The sequence below is a fragment of the Mastacembelus armatus genome, chromosome 15, assembly GCF_900324485.2.
Source record: "Mastacembelus armatus chromosome 15, fMasArm1.2, whole genome shotgun sequence".
NCBI classification, from domain to species: Eukaryota; Metazoa; Chordata; class Actinopteri; order Synbranchiformes; family Mastacembelidae; genus Mastacembelus; species Mastacembelus armatus.
The window spans coordinates 22,514,939-22,526,753 of NC_046647.1; positions in this window are offsets into that span (position 1 = coordinate 22,514,939).

The following is an 11,815-nucleotide window of genomic DNA, read 5'->3' on the forward strand; positions in this document are numbered from 1 at the left end:
TATATACTTCTAATTTGAAGTACTTTATGTACCGCTGGGTAGCTGACGTTAATTACCTTATATACTTCTAACTTGAAGTACTTTATATACTGCTGGGTAGCTGACGTTAACTACCTTATATACTTCTAACTTGAAGTACTTTATGTACCGCTGGGTATATAGCTGCAAACAGCAGTAGTGGAAGTACTACATACAGTTCTGAGGTACTTGTACTTACTGAATTATCTCCAGTTCATGATACTTTTCTAATCCAAAGGGAAATACTGTAGTTTTCACTCAGCTTATCTGAGGCTGCAGGTACTTTGCAAATGTCAAATCCAGATGTTACTGTTTCCACACTGACGCCACAAACTGACCAGTTTACAGTACTACTTATGTAAGTATCATAACTACATCTAAATGCTGATTCTGTTGCAGTACTTTCTAGTTCTGAATGCAACACAAAGCATTTGTACTTCAAATAAAACAGAGTGAAGCTGCACTGAGCCCGATGGTCAGTGGAGGTGAACAAACAGCAGCTGCAGCCACAGACAAACAGACAAACAGACAGACAGACAAACAGACAAACAAACAGACAGACAAACAGACAGTTGTTGTACCTCTGCTTGTTCATTGAGTCACGGCACCGTCGCTCCCAGCTGCACACCTGAGCCAGCGGATCAAGGAACCCTTTAGATCCCAAGACTCGGGAGCAGGTTGGGGCTGAAATGAAGCTTAAGACTCGACTGGTTCCAGGTAACGTGACACTCACGGCTGCTGGAACAGCCGCGTTGTTTAGCCACACCCAGCATGCACCTGTGCACGCAGCTACCAGGGTGCGTTTGATTTGTGTCACTCGGCGTCAACGCCGGGCGGGGCATTAAATCAGTGATTAGGACATACAACTTTTAAACTCGAGCTAATATTTAATATGACAACTGTTGTACACTCGTTACTTCCTGGTTATTAGAAACTTTAAGTTGTGTTGTCACTTATGTGAATAAGGACATATTTAAGTTCATTTCATTTAATGAAACTTGGGAAATATTGAATTTTTCTGTGTTAATGTTGGTGTCATCACATTACACAGTAAAAATACAAAATTAAAATCATAAATATTGTGGTATCTAACTAACAAATGTGCTGCACGCAGAGATGAGCTTCTTCTTAAAAACTAAACGCTGACACTTAATAATTTGAATGTTAATGCAAAGAGGAAGAGGTGGAGCGGTCCAGTTCAGGTGAGTCTGCAGGGAGCCAGGAACCACCAGACCAGGCAGAGTCATTTCTTTTTTCGTAACCAGCAGAGATGCTTCGAACCAAACGCTGATTTCTACTTCGATGTGAAACCTTGTATGAAAAGTAGAAATGGGCTGTGAGGGAACAGCGGTACAGGTGCATGCTGGGAAACACACAGGACACAGATGTGCTGTATTTACACAGACAGGCTTCAGTGGTTACCCGGCAGGTGTTGGGATGGGGCTGCCCAGCGATAGAGACCTTTTGGCGGGCAGCCAGGCCGGACCGGGCCCTGCAGTGACCTCCAGACCCGCCTGTCACTCCACATGAGCATCAAACAGACACACACAGCAGCCAAAGGGTTCAGTCAAGGGTGGCGAGAAGTGTCTTTGTGTCTATGTGTCATGGGTGTGTGGCCTGAATGTGGGGGGCAGCAGAAGATAAAGGAGGCACTTATGGGGGGGCAGATGGAGCTTTAACCTCTAAGACGTGCTGGACCGAATCTTAACAGCATCAACGACAGGAACCAGAGCAGAATTGGAGCAAGTCAGACCTGCTCTGATTACTGCTGTGCACACAGACAAACACACCACAAGACCAGATCACAGCCCTTCTGCAAGACTCGTGACTTGTGCATAGGGGACTCGTGCACTTCCTGCACAGACTGGCTGGGATGCAGCTTTGACCAGACTTTGTTGCTTGAAAACCCAGAGATGCAGAGATGGATGTGATGGTGACACCAAACAACTTAAACCCAAGTGTAAAAAAAAAATAAACAAACTGCATTTTGAATTTAGGATCAGCAGGGCCCAGTAAATATAAAAACAAAGCACTCTGTTTGGACAGGAAGTAGTTGTTGAAAACCATTATTTTACTGCCATAACACAGTGAAACCACCAGCGTGTAACCAAACATAAATGTTGACTTCACTGCCTGAACCCTGGACTACAGATGATACAGGATCAGGGAAAAATGACAGTGATCAGCCAAAACATCACGACAGAGTCAGGCTGGCTCTGCAGCTCACTGTGCAGCTCCAGTTTGGTTCCATAGTTCTGCTGTCAGGAACAGCGCACATCTGTCTGAGCACACATCTGTCTGAGCACACATCTGTCTGCCATCAGTGGAAGATGGACGGAAAAGGATTGAGAACTGGTCGTGAGGACGAGCTAGAGATCGGTTTTGCAGACAGTTTCAACAGCCTCCACACTGACTGTGATATCAGCTGCTGTTTCTCCTCATACAGACCAATGTCTCATTTCCATCCACTGAGCAAAGACTCTACGTTTATTGCAGCTTGTTCTAAAGGGTAAACTCCCCTTTTCTTGCAGTTGATTCATGTTATTTAATGACATCAGTTTAAATATGATTGAGGACTTGCCTCCTGCAGCAGACGTGGTAATGAGGTGACCTCTAGTGGCTGGAAGCCTTATGATGCAGGCGAAGGAGGATGCAGGATGCAGTTTAGAAAATATCCCACAGGAGAGTCATGAAAAACAGGTGATGCGTCTGTGCGGGGTTCAATAATCTGTTCTCAGCCTAAAAGAAAACGTATTTGCGTTCAATTCCAGAGGAAACAAACAAACAAACAAGCAAACAGTACATTTGTTCATAATTTTTACGTTTACATTTAACCAAACAGGCGGCTCGACCTTCAAACCAGAGATATTCAGGTCACATGTTCTTTTTTCTGACCGCTGGGCCACACACACATGCACGCAGACACATGCACACAGACACACACAGACACACACAGAGATGCACACACCATCCCCCGCAGCCCTGTGGCAGTTTGCTGTTGTATGGAAACACAGCTAACCCTGCTGCCCTATGAGTGTTCCTGCTAAACCAACCAACCCACCGTCAATACATCTCCCATTGTTAAAGAGAGACATGTACCAACACACACACACATACACGCACACGCACGCACGCACACACACACACACACACACACACACACACACACACACCAGGGCTTCCATGCTGCAGACATTTGTGACTGAAACTCAAAGTATTATTGACTTTCACTTGATGTTAAGAGAGAACTGCACTTTACAGTCTGTTCCCAGTTATCTCACTGCCGCAGGCTGAAAACTCATTTTTACTTCTTCTTACATTTCTCAAAACAAGTAATGATCAAGAAAAGACTTGATGCTGAGAGTAAAGCAGAGCTTTTGTCTGCAGAACAATGAATGATAATAACCTCCGTACTGTTTTGGTTCTGGTCGAATCTCTGGCACAAGGCACCAGAAAATGTGGTAGAAAATATAAAAATAAAAATAAAAACATTTTGCAACATGCACTGTAGGAGCCATGCAGTAAAAGGTGCCATTATTTAAATCTTGGTTTGGCAGGAAGAAAAACCACGACAGAGACGATCCTGAGATGTTAAAGCTGTGGATGAAAGAAGGGAAATGTAGGAAACAATTTAAATTCAAAATTAAGTTCATGTGCTTCATCCAGGGAGCAGTTCTTGACAAACAAACACACAAAGCAGTAACTGGGATCAGTGAAGAAGAAGCCAAAATGTTTAAACACACACACACACACACACACACACACACACACACACACACACACACACCATGCATTGTTAATGGGAGTGAAGCACTCTGTGTTTGACGGTGGGTGAGCGAGGAGGCGGCGACACGTCAAACAGCATCAACATCAAACTGAGAAGAGCTGGAGTTCAGCTCGACGGCGCCGCCCTGCAGCTGCAGCAGGAACGCTGCACCTCGTCTGACTTGCTGCCACGGCCCGTCTGTGACCTTTGACCCCTGACACACACTGAGCACTCACCCAATGCTCAGTTCACTGACAGGAGGCAGAACAAATGAATAGATTCTTCTTATTATTTATTGTTGTTACTGGTTAAAGCTTTTAAAGGACTAAATTTAAAGCTGCACTCAGAGCCAGTACACTCGAGTGACCAAAGGCATCAATTAAAAACCGTCCAGGGACTATAGACACTGTCAAAGAGCTAGATGAATAATTAATCAATAATTAACTCGTCAGATAAATGAGACCGTCTGTTCAGCTGCTTTTCATGTGTCCTATCTGCACGAGTCAGTTCATTCATTCAGATTCATCTGCTGAAATACAGCTAACGAATCGACCAGCTAACTAATCGACCAGCTAACTAATCAATCAGCTAACTAATGACCAGATAACGAATCAACCAGCTAACTAATCAATCAGCTAACTAATCAACCAGCTAATGGCTCAAGCTGCTAATGAATCAAAAAGCTAACAAATCGACCAGCTAACAAATCGACCAGCTAACAAATCGACCAGCTAACAAATCGACCAGCTAATGGCTCAACCTGTCATTAGCTGGTTGAGTTTACCCTCTAGTCTTAGTAAAAGTGACAAATAAATGAATAGATGGAGGAGTGACCTTGTTGGTAAACAACCAGTTACTGTGTGTGTTTCCGTTTGTGTTCTGGCTGTTTGACAGAAAAATGTCCGAACAAAGTCAGTGACAAAACACAAACTGGGCCTGACAGAGTGTTTGCTTCATCACCACGCAGCAGATTTACTGCTGATACAAGAGAAAAAGTGTAGATGAACTATAGACAGATGGAGATAATATGTGTGTGTGTGTGTGTGTTGGTAGGATGTTTGACTAATACACACACACACACACACACATACCATGTTCATGATTACAACTCTAAGTGTTTCTGTTTGAACTCGTTGCATGAGGTCGCTGACTTTAATGTTCCTGAAGAGCTTAGTGTGTGTGTGTGTGTGTGTGTGTGAGAGTGTGTGTATGTGAGTGTGTGTGTGTGTGTTGGATTAGTCTCTATTTGAAGTGTGAGGTCTGATCTAATCTGCAGGTCGCTGTAAACAGATGCAGTGATCCCGTCGGTCTGCACACAGCGTTCACTGCCAATGTTACACAACACACACACACACACACACACACACACACACACACACACACACACACACACACACACACACAAGCAGCACATTAACACACTGACTTCATCCGGGTTAACACATATTATTGACGGGGACTAAAGACTAAATGTGTAAGACTAGAACTTGTGTGGGGTTTTTGCCGGTTAATCTAAGGGAGTCCAGTTGGTCCAGAAGGGACAGATTTTTTCTGTTCTGTGCTGTTTTCCCAACAATAAACTTAACTCTAGCAAAAAGATTTCATTCTTTGTAATTATTCCCCATTTACTCATGAATGTTCTAAATTGGAGACCGACCACAGAGCGTTAGTGGTGCAGGCATCATGGTCATTAAAAAACTATCTGGTATTACTTAAACCTGTCCCCAAATTGTTTTTTATTCCTAGCTGCAGCAGCCAGAGACCAACCTGCTGGTCCATGTGGCGCAGTGTCTGAGTCCACTTGCAGAGTCTCAGCTGTTTGAGCTCTAGGTTTGGTCTCCACCACCTCCTGAGGGAAATCTCTGGAAATGCTCCACTATGTTCACCAGCTGCTATTTGCTGCTGATCAGGTGGTGGCGGCTCTGGAAATAGCTGCTGAACCAGGGAACCAGAACCCTGAACACAGAGGCCCAGAACCAGGGATCGAGAAGCCTGAAACACTAAGCTGAGACTTAGTGTGAAGCTGCAGGTTCAGATGATTGTTCCCTGCAGGTTTTCTAAAGAGGAACGCACTGTCTGAAGCAGAAACCAGAACTCTTTTTTCTTCAGATGCCACTGGGCCTCGTGTGATGTTCTTTGAGACATCTGACAGGTCAAGTCAAAACATTGGTGATGGAGGAAGACGGAGGAGGACGAAGGCAAATGGAGCTGGCTGAAAATGCATAAGGCTGGGCACTGCTCACCGTGTGGCAAAGGAGGAAGTACAAGGTAGGAATCACTGCAGTCCACATCAGGGTGGAGGTGATTTAACATGCAGCAGAGCAAAAGGAGATAAACAGAAAGCTGCTATGTAACTGGACCAGTGCTGCTTTTAACTACTTTACTAACAGGCCAGTGGTTCCCAGCCTACGGTGTGGGCCCTTCCAAAGTGGTTCAACCTGTGAGATGATTAATACGACAGAAAAGAAATAAAACTATGTTATGAAGCACATAGCCACTACAGAGGTGTGATGTGTAATGTAACACAAATGTAGTTCAATAAAAGGACAATATGTGTCCTCTGAAATCTGGTGGAGCAAAAATATCCATAAACGGAAACAAGTAAAGTAGCTCAAACTTGCACAAAATGATAAATGGACTTAGTTTCTTTCCACACTGACCTTCTGTCATCAGGAGACCTGTGATTGGTCTGGCACCCTGACCTGATCCGTAGCTGCAGCCTGAACACGTGGACGCCGTTGACCTCAGCAGTGTGAAGCAGCTGCGTCAGGCTGACCCAGAAAGGCGAGAGGCTGCACAGATCTCATTCATTTTCTGGGGATTTTCAGCACAGATTACAAAGGCTCTACCCTATTTGTTTTGTAAAAAGCATGTGAAGTCAACACTAATACAAACGCCGTGGCTCTGAACTTCGAAATGCCAGGGGACCTTTTTAGAGGCTTAGGCCCGTTGAGCACATCCAACGCTCTGGGAGCAGAAGCCCCGTTAAGCTGAGAGGGCAAAGTACTTCTTTGATTGTTTGTTCAAAATCTCTTCCAAAAGCCACAGAACAAAAACAGAGGACGGATTATCCTCTGGTGGAGAGGAAATGAAATTCTTCAGACCTGGCACTTAAACAGGTTCCAGGCTGAGTGACGGCTGTTTGTTAGGGGAAGTATGAGTGATGCACATTTCCAACTTGTTAAAGCTGCATTAACTCAGATTTCCACAGTGTGATACCTGCAGGTACCCAGATCCAGGCCCTGGTGTCTCTCAGTTATACTACCTCCCCAGGACTCTCTGCTACCTACAGCCCTTCTGTTGTTATTCCAGCTTCTCTACCCTGTGTTGGCAAAGTCTGCTCCATCAATGAGCCCCCCCTGCCACCTGGCCAAGGTCAGAAGAAGCCAGTAGTGGTTTCCAACAGCAGCTGGATGTGTTAGCATCTAAAGCTAACCTGTTGGTTTGGTAGCATTAGCCACCTAGCATGGTCCTGATTGGACCTTTGAGTGGATCTGATGTGAATTTGGGAGGAATTGGAGCTTGGGTAAAGTTAGTGCTTTGGGTCACATTAGCATGAACCAAAGCGTCTACTGGACTGACACATTTATTCCTTAGTCAGCTAACGCTAGCTTTGGACTGGACACTTTGTCCCAACCAGGCATCCGTAGTTGATGTCATAGCTTCCGGACACAGGATGGGTTGGGAGGGACAAAGAGCGGGTAGGAGGGGCTTATGGTGGGACTCAGAGCAGCTTTAACTCATATGATTCATAAGATCAGTCAAATTCTCTAGGCCACACCCTCGACTTAGTCTGCTGCTCTGGCGTCACAGTTCAGTCATGTTCTACCCTCGACACCTTCTTCTCCGACCACAAACTAGTCTGCTTTAACTCCAAACTACCTCTCTTCAAAACCCACCTCTCCCGCACCATCACCTTCCGTAACTTAAAGAACATCGACCTCCCCTCCTTCACTGCTGCTCTCAACAACCTTTCATGTACTAATTACACACCGTCCCTCTCCAACATGTTATCCAATTTCAACTGTGAGCTACGAAATCTACTCAACACCTTCGCCCCACTCAAAACTAGATCTGTATCCTTTACGCACTCTGCTCCATGGTACACACCCGAACTCCGCCTCCTCAAAACCCAAGCCCGCCGCCTTGAACGTCTCTTCAAAAAAACCGGTTCATCCACCCACAAGGACTTATACCTAAACCACATACTGAAGTACAAGCAAACCATTACTCAAACAAAATCTGACTTCTATGCCTCGCTTATTGTATCCGCCTCTGGCTCCACGCGTTCCCTCTTCTCCACTGTCAAAAATTTATTGGGCCCTCCCGATACTCCTCTCTTCCCTTCACTCTCCACCACCTTGTGCAATAACTTCCTGGATTTCTTCTCATCAAAAATCGAAAATATACACCAGCAATTTCCCCCCATCTGTGACACTGCGAACTGCCTCCACTGTACCCTTCCCTCTCTACCAGTATCCTCCCTGCTTTCGAGTTTTATCATTCCACCCACCACGGTTATCTCTTCCCTGATCCTCAAATCCAAACCCTCAACCTGCAAACTTGACCCCCTACCAACCAACCTCGTCAAGCTCTGTCTCCCCTCTCTCCTTCCTCATCTTACCCACATTATTCACACTTCCCTCAGTTCTGGCATCGTACCCCCATCACTCAAGACAGCCATCATCTCACCAATTCTAAAAAAACCTGGTCTCGATCCTGCCGACCTTAACAACTTCCGCCCTATCTCCAATCTCCCGTTCCTCTCCAAAATCCTGGAAAAAGTTGTTCACCACCAGGTCCATACCCACCTTTCCGCCAATAGCCTATACGAACACTTTCAATCTGGTTTCCGCCAACTTCACAGCACTGAAACTGCCCTGGTCAAAATCACCAACGACCTCCTAGTAGCCGCAGACTCTGGCCTTGTCTCCATCCTCATCCTCCTTGACCTAACTGCAGCTTTTGACACCATCTCACACAATATTCTCCTCCATCGCCTTGCTTCCATCGACATAGCCGGCTCGGTCCTCTCATGGTTCACCTCCTACCTATCTGACCGCACCCAGTCCGTCCATCTCCAGAACTTCCACTCCCAGCCCTCTACTGTCAGTTGTGGCGTGCCTCAGGGCTCTGTCCTGGGGCCCCTCCTCTTTATTATTTATCTCCTTCCTCTCGGAAATATCCTTAGGCTACATAACATCAATTTCCACTGTTATGCAGACGACACCCAGCTCTACCTCTCTGCTGCTCCATCTTCTACCCTCCCCCCTCCCTCCCTCCTTACCTGCTTATATAATATCAAATCCTGGTTCACCCATAACTTTTTGAAACTCAACCCTGACAAAACTGAAATTCTCCTCGTGGGCACCAGATCCACCCTTTCTAAAACCAGCACCTTCTCCATTCAAATTGACAACAATACTGTCCCCCCCTCCCCCCAAGTTAAAAGCCTGGGTGTCATCCTAGACGGTACTCTCTCCTTCACTCAGCATATCAATACCACTACCCGGTCGGCCTACTCCCATCTCCGTAACATAAACCGCATCCGTTCCTCACTCACCACCGATAGCACGGCAATACTCATTAACGCCTTTGTCACCTCTCGTTTGGATTACTGTAACTCACTCCTCACTGGTCTACCTCTCAAATCACTTCGCAAACTTCAACTTGTCCAGAACTCTGCTGCCCGAATCATCACCAGAACTCCATTCTCACATCATATTACCCCTGTCCTTAAACAACTTCACTGGCTCCCTGTGTCCTTCCGTATAAACTATAAAATCCTCCTTCTCACCTACAAAGCCCTCCACTCTATTGCCCCACCATACATCACTGAACTACTTCATATCTATTCTCCGCCTCGTCCTCTCCGCTCCTCCAGTTCCACTCTCCTCTGCACCCCTACAGCGCGCCTGGCCACCATGGGCGCTAGATCCTTCAGCCACACTGCGCCCCGCCTTTGGAACATTCTCCCTCATCGCATCCGGTCGTCTCCGGACTTATCAACTTTTAAATCATCACTCAAAACATATCTGTTCCGTATAGCGTTTTCCACCTAACTCTCTTAACTTCTCAAAGCAGCCCGTGATGTCCTACCACCCTCTGCCTATTTCATATTGTCTCATACTGTTTCATATTTGTTGTTCTGTCATCTGGGTTTCTGTATTTCAATTTACTTGTACTGTACTTCGCCCACTTCCTAGATAATCCACGCTTTTGCCTTTACATTCTCTCCCGCCGTTTATGTATTCTTGTTACTGTTGTTTTAATGCACTCTATGTATATCATGCTGTATGCTTCCTTTTCTATCTGTAAGGTGACCTTGAGACTTTGAAAGGCGCCATGAAATAAAATGTATTATTATTATTATTATTAAATGTAAGAAACAGGTCCCAACAGCAGCTCCCATCATGCCACACTGCTCATTATATACCAGAAAACACACCTGTTGCTGTGAGAACACAGCAAGAAAAAGGTTTGACCTGAGGATGGCACCAGAGCAACAAGATTCAGCTCTGCAATGAAGTACCACAAAATGGAAACACTCAGGTAAAATGCAAATACTTAAGACTGTACAGTACTCACATAAATGTACTGAGTTACTTCTCTGCACTGCCCATGAACATCCCTTTCCCTAAGTGTCCGAGCTGCTGGGAAAACTCAGAGACTTGGAACAAACCCAGTGATCAGTGAGTACTGCTCTGGAAAAGTAAGTGGATTTTAGGCCTATTAGTGGTTTCTGGAGACCAGGCGGGTCCTTTAATAATGGGGTCAGGGGGCTGTTGGCCTCCTAACACATTATGCCTCTGCCAGACTCGATGCTGTCGCCTCACCTCAGCCTCACATGGCGGCCTCCAGCCCGGCTCATACATTTGAATATTTTCTGGGCTGATGAGGATGCGAGGGCGGCGAGCTGTGAGCCAGAAGCATAACATGATTGCAGGGGACAAAATAATGACCAGACGCTGCAACGTTGCTAAAGTGTGTCACGCATTATTATGCAGGCAGGGAGTGTGCGGCGGGAGCAGAACACCAAGGCAGGAGCTCTGTCGGGTTTGTGGCGTTTGCCAAACGTCTCTGAAATAAACACCCGGAGTCAAAATCTGCTCTCGCTGCTCTATTTAAGCATCTTTAACCATCGTTTTTTATCATTTTTTCTTGTTTGTGGCTTTTTGTGGTTCTTCGATTGACTTTCCAGCAGGAAGGTTAACAGCCTCTTCATGGTTCTCGTGTCTAGGCCAGATGTTGGAGCTTGAACCATAAGTTTATTAATGAGTCGGTAATCACTTCATGCCCGTCCTCCATTTCTGCTATGAAGTTAATATAAAGTTCTGATACTTCAGGCAGTTAAAAGTCTTTTTATCATTTTCTGATGTTATAGCTTCAACATTCATGAGGTGAAGGTGAAAAGTAGACTTGGTCAGTACCAGCTCAGAGATGTGGCGTCAAAGTGGAACCCATCACAACATGTTCTAGTTCAGGCAGAGGAACTGAGGAACCACAGTCATAACTGTTCTTCTTGATGTCATTTTCTGTTTGCTCCTGTTCTGCGTCGGACCCACTGCGCTGCCTGGTGTCTGTCCATTGATTTTATTGAATTACAGCATCAAAGGTAACTGTGAGACTGACACCACCACCTGAAGGTCTGGACTGTCACGAGTGAAGTCTCACTAAGCAGACAGCTCTGGGTCCTGCTGGAATATTCTCCAGGAAGCAGGAGCAGATATTGTTCAACCCCGTCATACAGTATCTGAGCGAAAGCACTTACTCACTTTGTAAATGGAGATGGGAGTATCATCCTTTCACCAGATGCTGCGAGGTCAGAAGGTCACCAGGTTTCCCATGATGCCTTGAGGCAGTGAGAAAACACAGCAGGGAGCAGAAACTCTCACTCAACATTAATATGGATCTACGGTGACGCCTGGAAGAGCAAATGGATTCAGAGCAGCAAGAGCTGAGGGTTTTTTTCAGGAGACAATGAAAAGAATATTCACATAGAGACAAAGGTCATCAGGACTTTATCTTTAT